We start from the raw sequence: 14,002 nt of genomic DNA, 5'->3' as shown, positions 1-14,002 counted from the left end.
ATTCAAGCAGCTAAAAAGAAAGTGAGGGCTATAAAAAAAAGAACATAAGAGTGGCATCTGGGTGGCTCAGTTGGTTAAGCATCTGACTCTTGATTTCTGCTCAGGTCATGAGAGCATGGTTCATGAGATCAAGCCCCAGGGCAGGCTCTGTGCCAACAGCAAGGAGCTTCCTTGTGATTCTCTCTCTTCCTTCTCTCTCTGGCCCTCCCCCCAATCGTGCAAGCCCTCTAGCTTGCTCTCTCTCAAAAATAAATAAATAAACAACAACAACAACAAAAAGAGCCTAAGAGAATCTTACAGAAACAAATGCAAAAAGTATGGTACAATGCCCCCCTGGGGAAATGGAAAGGAACCAGACACTGCTCTCAGCCTCTCTGCTACATGCTCTCCCATCTTCTCATGCTTCCTTCTTACTCATCTTCAGTTTGCCCATTAGGACTCTCACTCCTGACTCTGAATAACTTTCAGTTGAAGTGCCCACCACCATCTTACTGCAGGCTTGTAAGTCTCGGTTCAAGTTCTCAGGAGAGAACCAGCTTGGACCAGTCTTTGGATTGGTCATGAAGGTCAGGAGTCCATCTCTGGTTCAATCATCTATTACCTAGACAGAGTCTTTCTTATAAGATTTCAGGGTCTATAAGTGAAATGAAGATGGACAGTTGGGCATGGTAAACAAATAGATGAAAAAATCTGTCAAAATGACAGGTGGGAAGACTCTCAGGTTCAGCTGAGGTCTCTATTGTTTGCATAACATATGTCAAGTACTTCCCTTGCTCTAAAGGCATGTGCTTTTCTGAGCATGTTAAAACATTGAGAAAAAAAAAAAAATTGAGAAACCAGTTCTGTCAGCCCTAAGGTATCTTCCTCCAGAGTATATGAGTTGATGAAAAATTCACTGAGGTTGAAGAAGCAGGTGGTGAGGTCTGTTCCCTGTGTTGTTATGCATTCCCTTCCCCTAGCCCACACGCATGAGACAACATGGGAGTGCTTGTGCCTCACATGAAAGATTTTCAAGAGAATCACTTGTAGAGCTTGAAATTTGGGGGTATGTGGGGATTGTTGTCTCACTTTGAAAATGCTAAAAGGAAAAGGCTGTGGCTACATCAGCCAGAGACGGAAGAGCCAAGGGAGTGAAGGGCAGGAGAGAGGGATGCAGTCCCGGGAGTGAGCTGCCCTCAAGCTGATGTGGAGGTGGGTGGGACTTGAACACAGTACAATCCTACAGGAAGAAACTAGCCTGGATTAAAAGGGTTCCTGCCCCTTTAAGGAGCAATACTATCTCAAATGTGGAACTTCTAATGTGGATTAGATTTTTCCCTATCTAAGAATTATCTGAGGGGTGCCTGGGTGGCTCAGTTGGTTAAGCGTCCAACTCTTGGTTTTGGTTCAGGTCACAGTCTCATGGCTTTGTGGGTTGGAGCCCTGCTGTGCTGACAGCCTGCTTGGGATTCTCTCTCTCTCCCTCTCTCTGCCTCTCCCCCACTCACACTGTCTCTCTCTCAAAATAAATAAACTTAAAAAAAAAAAGAGAATTATCTTAAATTATGAGAGCTGACCAAGATTTTGTAGGGAAGGCTGAATCTTCAGAGCTGGTTTAAATGGAGAATGGGGATGGGGGAGGGGAATCTTGCCTGCACCCTTCAAGTCCAACAGCTTCTTTATTTTTTTCATTTTTTATTTTTCCTAATAAGATAAAGCCCACTGCTTTATTCTGGTTATTTGTACATTCCAGCAACTTTTGGGGGGAAGGGAAAGAAACTACAAAGAAAGACACAGACATATGGGGGGAAATATACTATAAACCATTGTTTTCATTTTTGGTTAAAGAAAAAAAAACTTTATAATCAATATCCCACTCATAAGATAGAAAAAACTTGATGTTTTTAATGTGGCATTTGTGTCTATCTTCTCATTTCATATGTACAGTTTATTTGGGTACTACTACTATCCACTGGCAGAATACCTAAAAGCAAACACAAATATCAGAAAGGAAAAAGCATTAACACGAGGAAGCTCAAGAAGATGGGTTCAAAAGGGTGCGCCGCCCACTGGGCACCAGGCCAGGCAGGTCAGTCGAAGCAGACTACGTTCACGAAAGCCCTGTGGCTCTTCTCCAACTCCTGCAACAGCTCATCAGTCTAATTCTTCATGTTTTCCATGTGCTGAATGCACCGGCATAGTTCACAGATGAACGCCCCAGGGTGGCCTCTCCATGGCTGCCCTGGATGTCCACATTGCACACTGGCTAGCAGGTCTCCTGCTCTCTGAAATTGAGATCTTCAACCATCTGGTGGGTTGGTCACTCTCTCTTCACAGGTGAGGATCAGATCAAACAGATCTTTACAGTTCTGGAGACTTTCTGGCCAGGACTTGATTCTCTTACTTCTGTCCAACATATGTAAAATGTTATTCTGTCCTTCCTAAGGAGATCATTGTGCATCTGATCATACACAGTTTCAAAATTCTAAGTATCTGGCTTGTCATGTGTCATTCCTGAAAACTTGACATGAGTTCCTGTTCCAAAGAACAGGACACTGACTTCCCATTTGCTGAGGATGTTGTGCGCCTCCATGCTCCGTTCTGGTTTCTCCAGCACACCACCACCACCTGCAGCAGCAAACACTGCAAGGCGGCAGTCACATGCACTTGATGTACCCCCTGGCAGGTTCTTTAAACCAATGTTGCAGTAAATGCAAAATTATGTCACCCCAATGGTGGTTGTGGTCTAGCAGCCTAAAAACAGAACTTGGAATTAAAGATTTGTTAGTTTTTCAGCTTCAATTTCTTTCTTGATATAAAACTGTGTTTCATGTGGGATTTAGAACCCAACACAAAGCATGATAGAAATGATAATGAAGTAGATCTTTAGGAAAGGGCTTTATGAATCAAGAAAGAATGACAAATCAGGGAAAGAAGGAGCTATATATTCTTCCATAAAAGTGACACGAGATTTCCTAATGAAAATTTATGACAGACTGAAGAATGGAGAAGCTAGCCTAATGGTATCCTGTACTTTGAGATGATCAGGTAAAGGCAATCCTGCAGCCTCAATTTAGCTTAACTAAATTATGTGAAGATAAGCACTACCTCAGCCCCACGTTACCTTCGGCAAGGGAGCCCAGAAGCTGAAGAGGAAGGTCTGCCATACAAACGAAAAGGCTTTTATTCCCTGTGCCCTGCCCTCTAGGATTCCACTATGCTTCTCAAAGAAAGATTCTATTGTAACCACAGATTCATATCCAGTGCCCTCACTTGCATGTCATTTTGTTTTGTATACATTTCTCATTTCTCATGCTGACTGCTAAGTTAATTCATTCAATTTTTTTTGTTTTCTTCTTGCAGAGCCTTCTCTGTGTCCGGCACCATTCAATAAGCTCCTCATGGAACTTATATTTGAGTGTGTGGCAGTGCAGGTAATAAACAATACATCCATTAAAGTATATCAGATGATAGTAAATGTTTTATTAAACAAAAAATGGCAGGGGAAATGAATAGAGATTGTGGGGAGATGAATTTAAAATAGGGATCAGAGAAGGCCTCTTGAGAAGGCCATGATTTGAACAAAGACTTGAAGGTAGAAGCATCTAGGAATATTCAAGGAACAGCAAGAAGTTAGGATAGCTGGAGGAGAGGGAGAGGGGGAGGGAGGGATCGGGTGGGAGAAGAAAGAAGGGCCAGATCACATGGGAACTCTTAGCTACTATGAGGACTTTGGCTTTTACTCTGAATGAGATGGGAAGCCATTCAAGGGCTAAAGAGTGACATGACTTGACTGATGTTTCAATAGGACCATTCTGGATAAAGATGATAGGGGATGGAATGCCAGGGTCAGTCAATCACCTGGGAGGCTCTTGAAACAGCCCAGGCCAGAGATGATAAAGGCAAGGACTGTGGGTCAGAGTGGCAGCCCTTGGAGGAAATGAGGACGGGAGGAATAAGCAGATTCTGATAAGTAACTCCCTGAATGCCATAGTAAGGTGTTGGGCTTGTATTTGGCAGAGGCAAAACAGAGAGGCAAATGCAAAACAAATTTAAATTCATTAACTAACCTATCAAGGGGAAATTGACTATTGCAGGAGTATTTTAAATCAGTAAAGTCTACTGGTGTTTTTCAAGTATAAACCTTTCAGGTATAGATATTCTGGAAACCAGAAGAGCCTTGAAACCATTTAAAACTTATATAAGATTCTTTGAAAGCATTTATGAATTTGACAAAATATCTTACTCAAGGAAAAAATCCCCTAGAAGGAAAAAAAACAAAAACAAAACAGATATTAGATTTTCTTTTTAAAAGCCACACCAAAGGAGATATAAATAGAAAAAAGCTGAAAATACACCTAGATATCACAATGTGCCAGATTATCATCTGATATTTCCAATAAACATCTAATGCCAAAAGTACCAAAACTCAGTGCTAAATTACACAAACCATTTAGAACAAGTAAAGGGCAATCAGTGGAAATAAAAAAGGACTCAAAGCAAAGTATGGCATTAAATGTATGTGACTTGAAAAGGGATTAAGAACCGCACAGCAGGGGCCTCACTCTATTATGATAACAGAGATAGAGACAGACAGACAACTACAAAAAATGCTATGTATTCATGAAGTATAACCTAATACAAATTTGAGAATGGAATAATACAAAGCAGGAGACATTTTTGAAATGTCATCAAACAGTGCCAGTGAATATTATTTCTGCCAGGGAACAGCAAGAGAGAATGTTTTATTCAAGAGTATCCAAGGAAATAAAAGTTATATTTAAATGGGACATTTCTCACTACATCAAAAATTTTTAATGAAAAATAGAAAAGCAGCTTCTGGGGATAAAAGTGTTATATTTTTGTTCTGGGAATAAAAGTGTTATACACATATGTTCTCGTAATAAATGATTATAGGTATCCCCTGCTTTTTGAAAGTTCATGTTATGCCACTTTGCTCTTGTGAAAGACCTCCACTGGTACCTATTTGTGCTAACTGAAAGAAATCCAAAGAGGATTTTTGCTTTGAATAAAAAAGGTGAGAAGCGCAAAGAGTGTTCCGTGTTGGTTTTGCAGCAGAACAAATTTATGTGATAGAGGCAGTTGCATACCTAGAGCAGCAAGAGCAGCACCACCCAGCTCCTTCCTGGGAACTACATTCAGCGTCTCAGCACCAAGACGGCATAGCTTTGAACTGTGTCTATGAGCGTTTGTGCTTTATCTTGATTTATGTTGTACATCCATTAGCAACATGTGTTCTAAGGCCTCAAAAAAGCCTAAGAGGTTACTTTTTGGGTCTGGGAATGCTAAAAAAAAATTCCATATAAACTAATGGTAATTGCTTCTTCCCTTTGCGTCATTTCAGCTTATGAAAAGTTTCACAGAGACATTCTACTTTCAAATAGAGGGGGGAAACCTGTACTTAGTATTTAATAGCTCGATTCTCAGTGTTAAAATGAGACAGGCCAAACAGAGGTTTAACAATTTATTTTACTTTGTCACCAGGCAGGCATGATTATTAGCAGTGCAATGTGTTTTTAGCCTTTTGTTTTTTCCTTATCTTTCTCCTAAGTAAAATAAAGGAGGGTAGTTCTCTCCAAAGTGATAGAAAAGAGAGAGTGAGTGATTCCAATAAATTACATACTCTCCTTTGATATTTAGGACAAATATCTATACCACTCTCTTGTCCCTATCATATTTGTCTATCCCTTAAGTACCCTGAAAGCTTCTGGAACATTGCAGTTTCTCTCCAATTACATCACCCCTGACAACTTCAACATCCCTGTCCATGACGTTTTGACAACCTGACCTTGTGTTTTCTCAGCCTGATTGACTTCTTGCCACCTACCTTCTGTGCATCTTGAATCTGCTCAACCTCTCACAATTTAAACAAATGTCCATCCCCAGCCATCACCTCTCATCTCGTCATTTCCTCCGTTCTACTGAAGCTGGTATTTGTCCTCAGAGTAACATAAATTCCATCAATCCTCATCTAGTACTGCTATGGTTAAGGCTAGAGATTGTAGAATCAGTCTGTCTAGGTTTAAATCCTGACCCGCTCTTCCCTAGCCGAGTGACCAGAGACAAATTACTTAATCCCTTTATGCCCTAAATTTCTCACAGGCTTCCTGTGAAGGTTAAATGAGATAATCCACATAAACCTGGCACACACTAAATCCATGATGAACATTAGCCAGTGGTATCAGTATTCTAATTCGCTTCACTTGTCCTTTGTGAAGCCTGGTCACTGTAGTGATCTTGGTTTTCTCCCGCTCTGGTTAGTACTAGTCCCTTCCATTGTTCACGTTTTTCATCTCAGCTCCTGGATTAATTTAAACCTTGACTGCTTCCTAAATCTAATTGGACTCTAACTCTAGACCACTGGGGACACTCAGGAATTTTTTTTTATAATTAATCTCTTCTTGAGTCCTTATTCCATTCCCCACAACAGCTACTCTAAACCACCTCTATTTTCCTAAAGTCCCCAAATCTTGCCCTGCCTGAAATATTTTTATGACATAAGGTTGTCTCCTACTTGCCCAAGAAGACAGAGGCCACCCTATTACAGAGAAAGCTTCTCCTATACTTTAGTTTTTTCCCGTGAAGAAGGAACCCAATGAATGTAACTCCTGGCTTCTCTGCCTCTGTATTCACTTTCCCTTCAGGGAAGTGGAATGACTCACTTGACTGTTAAGTTTATGCAGAATAAATCAGCATTCTCTAAGTAGCCTTTAGATCTCTTGGCAGCCAGCAGGCCCACACAGCCCGGACCAATCATTCTCTCACTGGCCATAGGATGCACAGGAGACCAGCTGCCTCTAGAGGACCTAGGGAAATCTGTAGTTTGGAAAGGGAGTATAGCTCTTAAGTCAGAAGACCTCCCAACAGACAGATGTTGAGGAATATTAAAAAATCAAAACAAAAAACTGGGAATTTAGAGGAGCTATATAAATTCAGAGGTATGAGTGGACTTCAGAACGTTTTAACTTTGGCAGTTGTATGGGCTTTTAACAGCTACAGTCTGGGACAAATGCTGGGAAGGATATGGAGCAACAGGAATGCTCATGCATTACTGGTGGGAATACAAAATGGTATAGCCATTTTGGTAGACAACCTGATAGTTTCTTACTAAATTAAACATACTCTTAGCATACAATCCAGCAGTCACACTTGATATTTATCCAAAGGGACTGAAAGCTTATGTTCATACAAAAATGTGTACGTGGATGTTTAGAGCAGCTTTATTCATAAATTAAGCAAGATCTATTTCAGTCGGTAAATGGATAAACAAACTGTGACACATCCAGTCAACAGAATATTATTAGGCACTAAAAAGAAATAAGCTATCAAGCCATCAAAAGGACATGGTGGAATATTAAATGCATAATACTGAACGAAAGAATCCCATCCTAAAAGGGCTACATGTTGTATGACTCCAACTATATGACATTCTGAAAGAGGCAAAATTATGGAGAAAGTAAAAAGATAAGTGGTTGCCAGGAGTTGAGGAAGGAGGGGTGCAGAGGCAGGGCAGATAATTTTTGAGATACTATACTGGTGGATAGATGTCATTACATATTTGTTCAAACCTATAAAATATATAACACCAAGAGTGAACCCTAAGGTAAACCATGGACTTTTGGTGATAATGATACCTTGATGTAGGTTCATCCTTTGTAAAAAATGTACCACTCTGATGCAGGATGTTGATAGTGGGGCAGGTTGTACATGTGTGGGGTTAAAGAATATGCAGGAACTCTTCTCTGCACTTTCCACTCAATTTTTCTGTGAACTTAAAATCACTCTAAAAAATAAAGTCTATTCAACAACAAAAACAACACCTATGCTAAGGAGGTTTCATTGTCTAACAGAGGGTATTTTTGAAAATACAGATTCTTACACTTCATCTCAGAACTACTAAATCATTTCTGTAGGAAGAGGATATAGGAATCAGTATTTTTTTGCATGCAGTTGTTAAATAATAATAAGCACCCAGGTAATTATTTTGATCAGACAAATTTGGGAAACATTGGTTTAGGCTCTTCTATACCTGAAAGCAGTTACAGCAACTGATGGCCAAGGATTACAACTGTTGGCTCCGAAGATACAAGCAGTGTTAGGGAACAGAGTTCACTCTAAATGCAGCTCAAGGCATTGGTATTCTTCCATGTTCCCTTTGTAGTTAGAATGCTACATAGCATATTTGGATCAACTGAATGTGAATGGAAGTGATGTGAGTGAAAGAGACATGTGCTACTCTTGGGCAGAAGTTTTTTAGAGACAGGGCATAACTTGTTACATTCCCTTGTCCTGCTATGTGGACCATGGAAAAACTTGTGAAGATTGTGACATCCTAGTTCCTTAAGTGAATACAATGTGAACAGAATTCCCTGCCAATCCACAATGGATGTGTAGTATAAGTGAAAAATAAACTGTTGTTGTCTTAAGCCACTAACATTTTTAAAAAATGTTTATTTATTTATTTTGAGGGAGCATGTGAGCAGCAGGGAGGGGGCAGAGAGAGAAGGAGGGAATCCTAAGCAGGCTCCGCGCTGTCAGCACAGAGCCTGATGTGGGGCTCAATCCCACAAACTGTGAGATCGTGACCTGAGCTGAAATCAAGAGTCAGATGCTTAATCAAATGAGCCACCCAGGTGCTCCTTAAGCCACTCACATTTTGAAGTTCTTTGTTCCTGTAGCATAACATACTAATATACATACTATCATACTAACATACATACATACATACATACATACATACATACATACATACATTTTTTAATTAAATTTTTTAATGTTTATTTATTTTTGAGAGAGAGAGAGAGAGAGAGAGAGAGAGAGAGAGAGAAAACACAGGCAGGGGAGGGGTAGAGAGAGGGAGAGAGGTAGGGACAGAGGATCCAAAGCAGGCTCTGTGCTGACAGCAGAGAGCCCGATATGGGGCTGGAACGTGTGAACCTTGAGATCATGACCTGTGCTGAAGGTGGATGCTTAACCAACTGACCCATCCAGGTGACCAAAACTGTACAAATTTCTAAGATTCACTAGAGAACAGTATCTCAAATGCTAGTCTGAGACAGGAATTAATATAAATAGCAAATTATCCACCCTAGAAATGGAAAATTCAGTGTGCCAAATTTAACAGCTCCTAATTACATTTATGTTCACAGAACATCAATTACTGAGTCTTGTATCAAATCACCTATCTTGGTAAAGCTAATACTCAGAATCTCTCTGCCTCCAGAGTCTTTTACATGGTATTTAACAACACCAATAAATGTGCTTTGAGAACAAAATTTTGCCCGGAATGACAACACCAGTGACTGGGGAATAGCTTTTTCTAAATCTGATGGGAGTGGGACAAGGAATGCAATAATTTTGTATGTCTTATTGACTCTTTTGATTCTCTAGAAACTCAGTAAGAGACTTGATACTAAACTAATAAAATGTTTGACTAAGCTACAACTGTTTACAAAAAATTCCAACCCTATTTAAGTCTTGCAAAACTCTTCTATGGCACAAGAACAGACACTCACATCAATGGAACAGAATAGAGAACCCAGAAATGGACCCACAAATATATGGCCAACTAATCTTTGACAAAGCAGGAAAGAATATCCAATGGAATAAAGACAGTCTCTTCAGCAAGTGGTGCTGGGAAAACTGGACAGCGACATGCAGAAGAATGAACCTGGACCACTTTCTTACACCATACACAAAAATAAACTCAAAATGGATGAAAGACCTCAATGTAAGACAGGAAGCCATCAAAATCCTTGAGGAGAAAGCAGGCAAAAACCTCTTTGATCTTGGCCACAGCAACTTCTTACTCAACACGTCTCCAGAGGCAAGGGAAAGAAAAGCAAATATTAACTACTGGGACCTCATCAAAATAAAAAGCTTCTGTACAGCAAAGGAAACAATCAGCAAAACTAAAAGGCAACTGACAGAATGGGAAAAGATATTTGCAAATGACCTATCAGATAAAGGGTTAGTATCCAAAATCTACAATGAACTTATCAAACTCAACACCCCAAAAAAACAAATAATCCAGTGAAGAAATGGGCAAAAGATATGAATAGACACTTCTCCAAGGAAGACATCCAGATGGCCAACCGACACATGAAAAACTGCTCCACATCACTCATCATCAGGGAAATACAAATCAAAACCACAATGAGATACCACCTCACACCTGTCAGAATGGCTAACATTAACAACTCAGGCAACAACAGATGTTGGCAAGGATGCAGAGAAAGAGGATCTCTTTTGCATTGTTGGTGGGAATGCAAGCTGGTGCAGCCACTCTGGAAAACAGTATGGAGGTTCCTCAAAAAATTAAAAATAGAACTACCCTATGACCCAGCAATTGCACTACTAGGCATTTATCCAAGGGATACAGGTGTGCTGTTTCAAAGGGACACATGCACCCCCATGTTTATAGAAGCACTATCAACAATAGCTAAAGTATGGAAAGAGCCCAAATGGCCATCAATGGATGAATGGATAAAGAAGATGTGGTATATATACACAATGGAGTATTACTCGGCAATCATAAAGAAATCTTACCATTTGCAACTACGTGGATTGAACTGGAGGGTATTATGCTAAATGAAATTAGTCAGAGAAAGACAAAAATCATATGATTTCACTCATATGAGGACTTCAAGAGACAAAACAGATGAATATAAGGGAAGGGAAACAAAAATAATATAAAAACAGGGAGGGGGACAAAACAGAAGAGACTCATAAATATGGAGAAAAAACTGAGGGTTACTGGAGGGGTTGTGGGATGGGGGACGGGCTAAATGGGTAAGGGGCACTAAGGAATCTACTCCTGAAATCATTGTTGCACTATATGCTAACTAATTTGGATGTAAATTTAAAAAAATAAAAAATAAAAAATTAGGAAAAAAAAGAATAAAAAAAAACTCTTCTAAGATTGAATGAAATATGAAACAGAAAGGATGAATTCTGGACATTATATTTCTTTGAAGTTGAAATTTCAAAGGCAAGAGAATTTGAGCTTAATCACTGATTTCTTTAGACTTAAATTGTCAAGGAGTTTTATTTTTTTTTTATTAAAAAAATTTTTTTTAATGTTTATTTATTTTTGAGAGAGACAGAGACAGAATGCAAGTGGGTTAGGGGCGGAGAGAGAGGGAGACACAGAATCCGAAGCAGGCTGCAGGCTCTGAGCTGTCAGCACAGAGCCCAATGTGGGGCTCGAACCCACCGAGTTGTGAGATCATGACCTGAGCCAAAGTCAGGTGCTCAACCGACTGAGTCACCCAGGTGCCCCTTAAATTGTCAAGGAGTTTTAATCTTTAGACTTTTATTTTTCCTGAGAATGGGAATTTGATAATGGGAGGGAGTTTTTGGTGAAATTTGAAGGGTCTCCGTGTTGACTGTATTTTATTATTGAAGTACCTCAATAGTGCTATGTAATCTCATTGTAAGCCCTCTTATATGTGAGATTGGACAATACTACTGAATATAATTGGTAAGGAAAATAGAGGAATGGATTTTCAGATTTGGAGTTTCTATAATCAATATACTATTTGTGGTAGTTATAAAACATGGCCTGTTTTATGTCTTGTCCTAGCAGCTTCTCTCATGTAGGGCTCCTGGAAGGGAGCTTAGGTTGGTTGTGAAAGTACATACAGCTTATACTATTCTAGCACCATCCCATAGGCCCTAAACCATGCTAGCACCATCTGATCTTCCCACAGTTCCCTTGGTTTACCTGAAAAATTGAGCCCACAAAACTTCTCTTCAATTTTAACTGCTACCCTTAGATGAAACTTTAATACACCAAGTAGGATTCCTTTTGGGGGCATCTTTGTGTAATTTGTGTTTTGTTCTGCTTTGTTTTGGCTTTCTCTGCCTCCTATCATATGTGAATCTTGCTGCTCTCATGATGTGTCCCCACCTGTGTATATTTGGAGGTTCATACCTTGCTACCTAAATGTGCTATTGATGTTGTTCATGGGTTTGAGATTTTGCTAACTTGCTCTGTTTTTGTAGGAAGCTATGAGGATATTTAAAAACCATTCCACTTTCAACTTCACAAAATGCTCTTTGCTTTTTTGTGATCCTTTCATGTAGCAAAGATAATTATATATGCTCACCAAATCTCTTTTCATATTTCTTCTATATTCCCTGTCCATCCCCCCAACACCCTCCCCAAATGAAGCATGACCCAGGGACTAGTCCTGCCTAGTGAAACATGAATGGAAATAACAAGTGTCACTTCACAGTGGTGGCAGTGAGACCCCTCTGCACCACTCCTTCATCTCTCTCTTCCCCTTTGGTCATTAGCATACAGCCTAAGGACTGAAGCAGCCAGCCTCAATGGTCTCAGCAAAGAAGATAACAATCTAGAGTAGAGTTTGCACTAGTGAGAAATGAACGTTTAAGTCTTCTGCCACTACTCTCTTGGAGTTGCTGCTATAGCACAGACCCAGACTACCCAGACTTCACCTCTTCCTTGTAAATATGCTCAAGTATCTCCTATCCCCCACCCCCCAAAAACAAACTTTCCCCTAGTCCTTAAATTATCATATATCTCCCTCTCATTCACTGATACATTTCTGGAAGTAAAATCTATATTTGCTACATCCACTTCCTCACCACCCACTCACTGCTTAATTCCTGGGGATCTCGCTTCTGCTTCTTCATTCTTCAGAAACTATTTTGAGATTACCAATGATTTCCTACTTCCCAAATCACATTCAATCCTGCTCAACCTCTCTTCTACCAAGGCCCCAAACTCTAGTCAAGTGGTATCAAATCTTTTTGTGATCAAAGACTCCTTTGAAAATCAGATAAAAGTCAGGGATTTTAAGGGGAAAAAAAGCTATGGATCTTATTCTCAGAAAAATCGTGTGTGTGTGTGTGTGTGTGTGTGTGTGTGTGTGTGTGTGTATATATATATATATATGTATATGTATGTATGTACATATATGTATATATATACACACACACATATATATTTCCCAAGGTATTTTCCTATACCACCCTACCCTAAAGTTTTGTCTCTCCTCCACTTTTGGCATTTCTGTAGTGGCTTCTTATACTAACTATTCTCTCATGCATCTCTCTCTTCATTCAATCATGGAGTACTTGTGAGGTAAAAAAACAATATTGTGTTCCTCTTATCCCAAACGACATGACAGGATAGTTGGGAAAGAGACATGTTTACATTAAAACTTGAGCAATAAAATAGGGAAGAATATGAAAAAGTGGGAGAAATATTGAACTATTTATGAAGAAGGGTCTGATACTGCTTTCTGTAAGAGAGGGAGTATAAACTGGACCTTGAAAGACAGGCTGGACTTTTGGGTAAGTAGATAGAAGGAAGAATTGTGTGTCAAACAGAATAGAAGGCATTATGTGAACAACAAGAAACATGTAAATATAAATGAAATGTTGAAGAGATCATAAGTAGGTCCAACAGGGAATGACCAGAAAGGATACAAAGGTAGATAAAAACAGAATGCTAGAGGGGCATCTGGGTGGCTCAGTTACTTAAGCGTCCAACTTCAGCTCAGGTCATAATCTCACAGCTCTTGAGTTCAAGGCCTTTGTCGAGGTCTGTGCTAACAGCTCAGAGCTTGGAGCCTGCTTCAGATTCTGTCTCTCTCTCTCTCTCTCTCTCTCTCTGCCCCTCACCCACTCATGCTCTGTCTCTCTCTCTCTCTCTTTCTCAAAAATAAATATTTAAAAAAAAAAATTAAACAAAAAACCAAAAACAGAACGCTAGGTTGAAACCAGTCCAGTGTTAGCCTTAAGGCTTTATTTTGGGAATAATAGGGAGACACTGAATATTTTTGAGCAAAGGACTGCCAGGATAAAAATGATATTTTAGGAGATTAATCTGTTTAGAGTACCTAACAGAGAAATGAGGGACTGGCCCAAAGGAGTTAAGGTCAGGGACTGTGCAATAATCCACGGTTTGTACTTCTGAACTACAGAACTGAACTGTTTGAGAAGAGTATCTTAGTAAAAGGGGCACAACTGA

The 14,002-nt window shown here is 39.7% G+C and overlaps 1 protein-coding gene and 1 pseudogene across 5 annotated transcripts in view; both read right to left on the bottom strand.

The window, feature by feature from the left end:
• ACYP2 (acylphosphatase 2) overlaps nt 1-14,002 on the bottom strand; it is a 277,959-nt gene that overhangs the window by 249,145 nt on the left and 14,812 nt on the right. The window lies entirely within an intron of this gene.
• On the bottom strand, nt 1,749-2,695 carry LOC102966500 (annotated as a pseudogene).

This window comes from Panthera tigris, chromosome A3, assembly GCF_018350195.1.
Source record: "Panthera tigris isolate Pti1 chromosome A3, P.tigris_Pti1_mat1.1, whole genome shotgun sequence".
Taxonomy (NCBI): domain Eukaryota; kingdom Metazoa; phylum Chordata; class Mammalia; order Carnivora; family Felidae; genus Panthera; species Panthera tigris.
The sequence above is the reverse complement of the archived record's forward strand: the minus strand, read 5'-3'. Positions and strand labels throughout refer to the sequence as shown.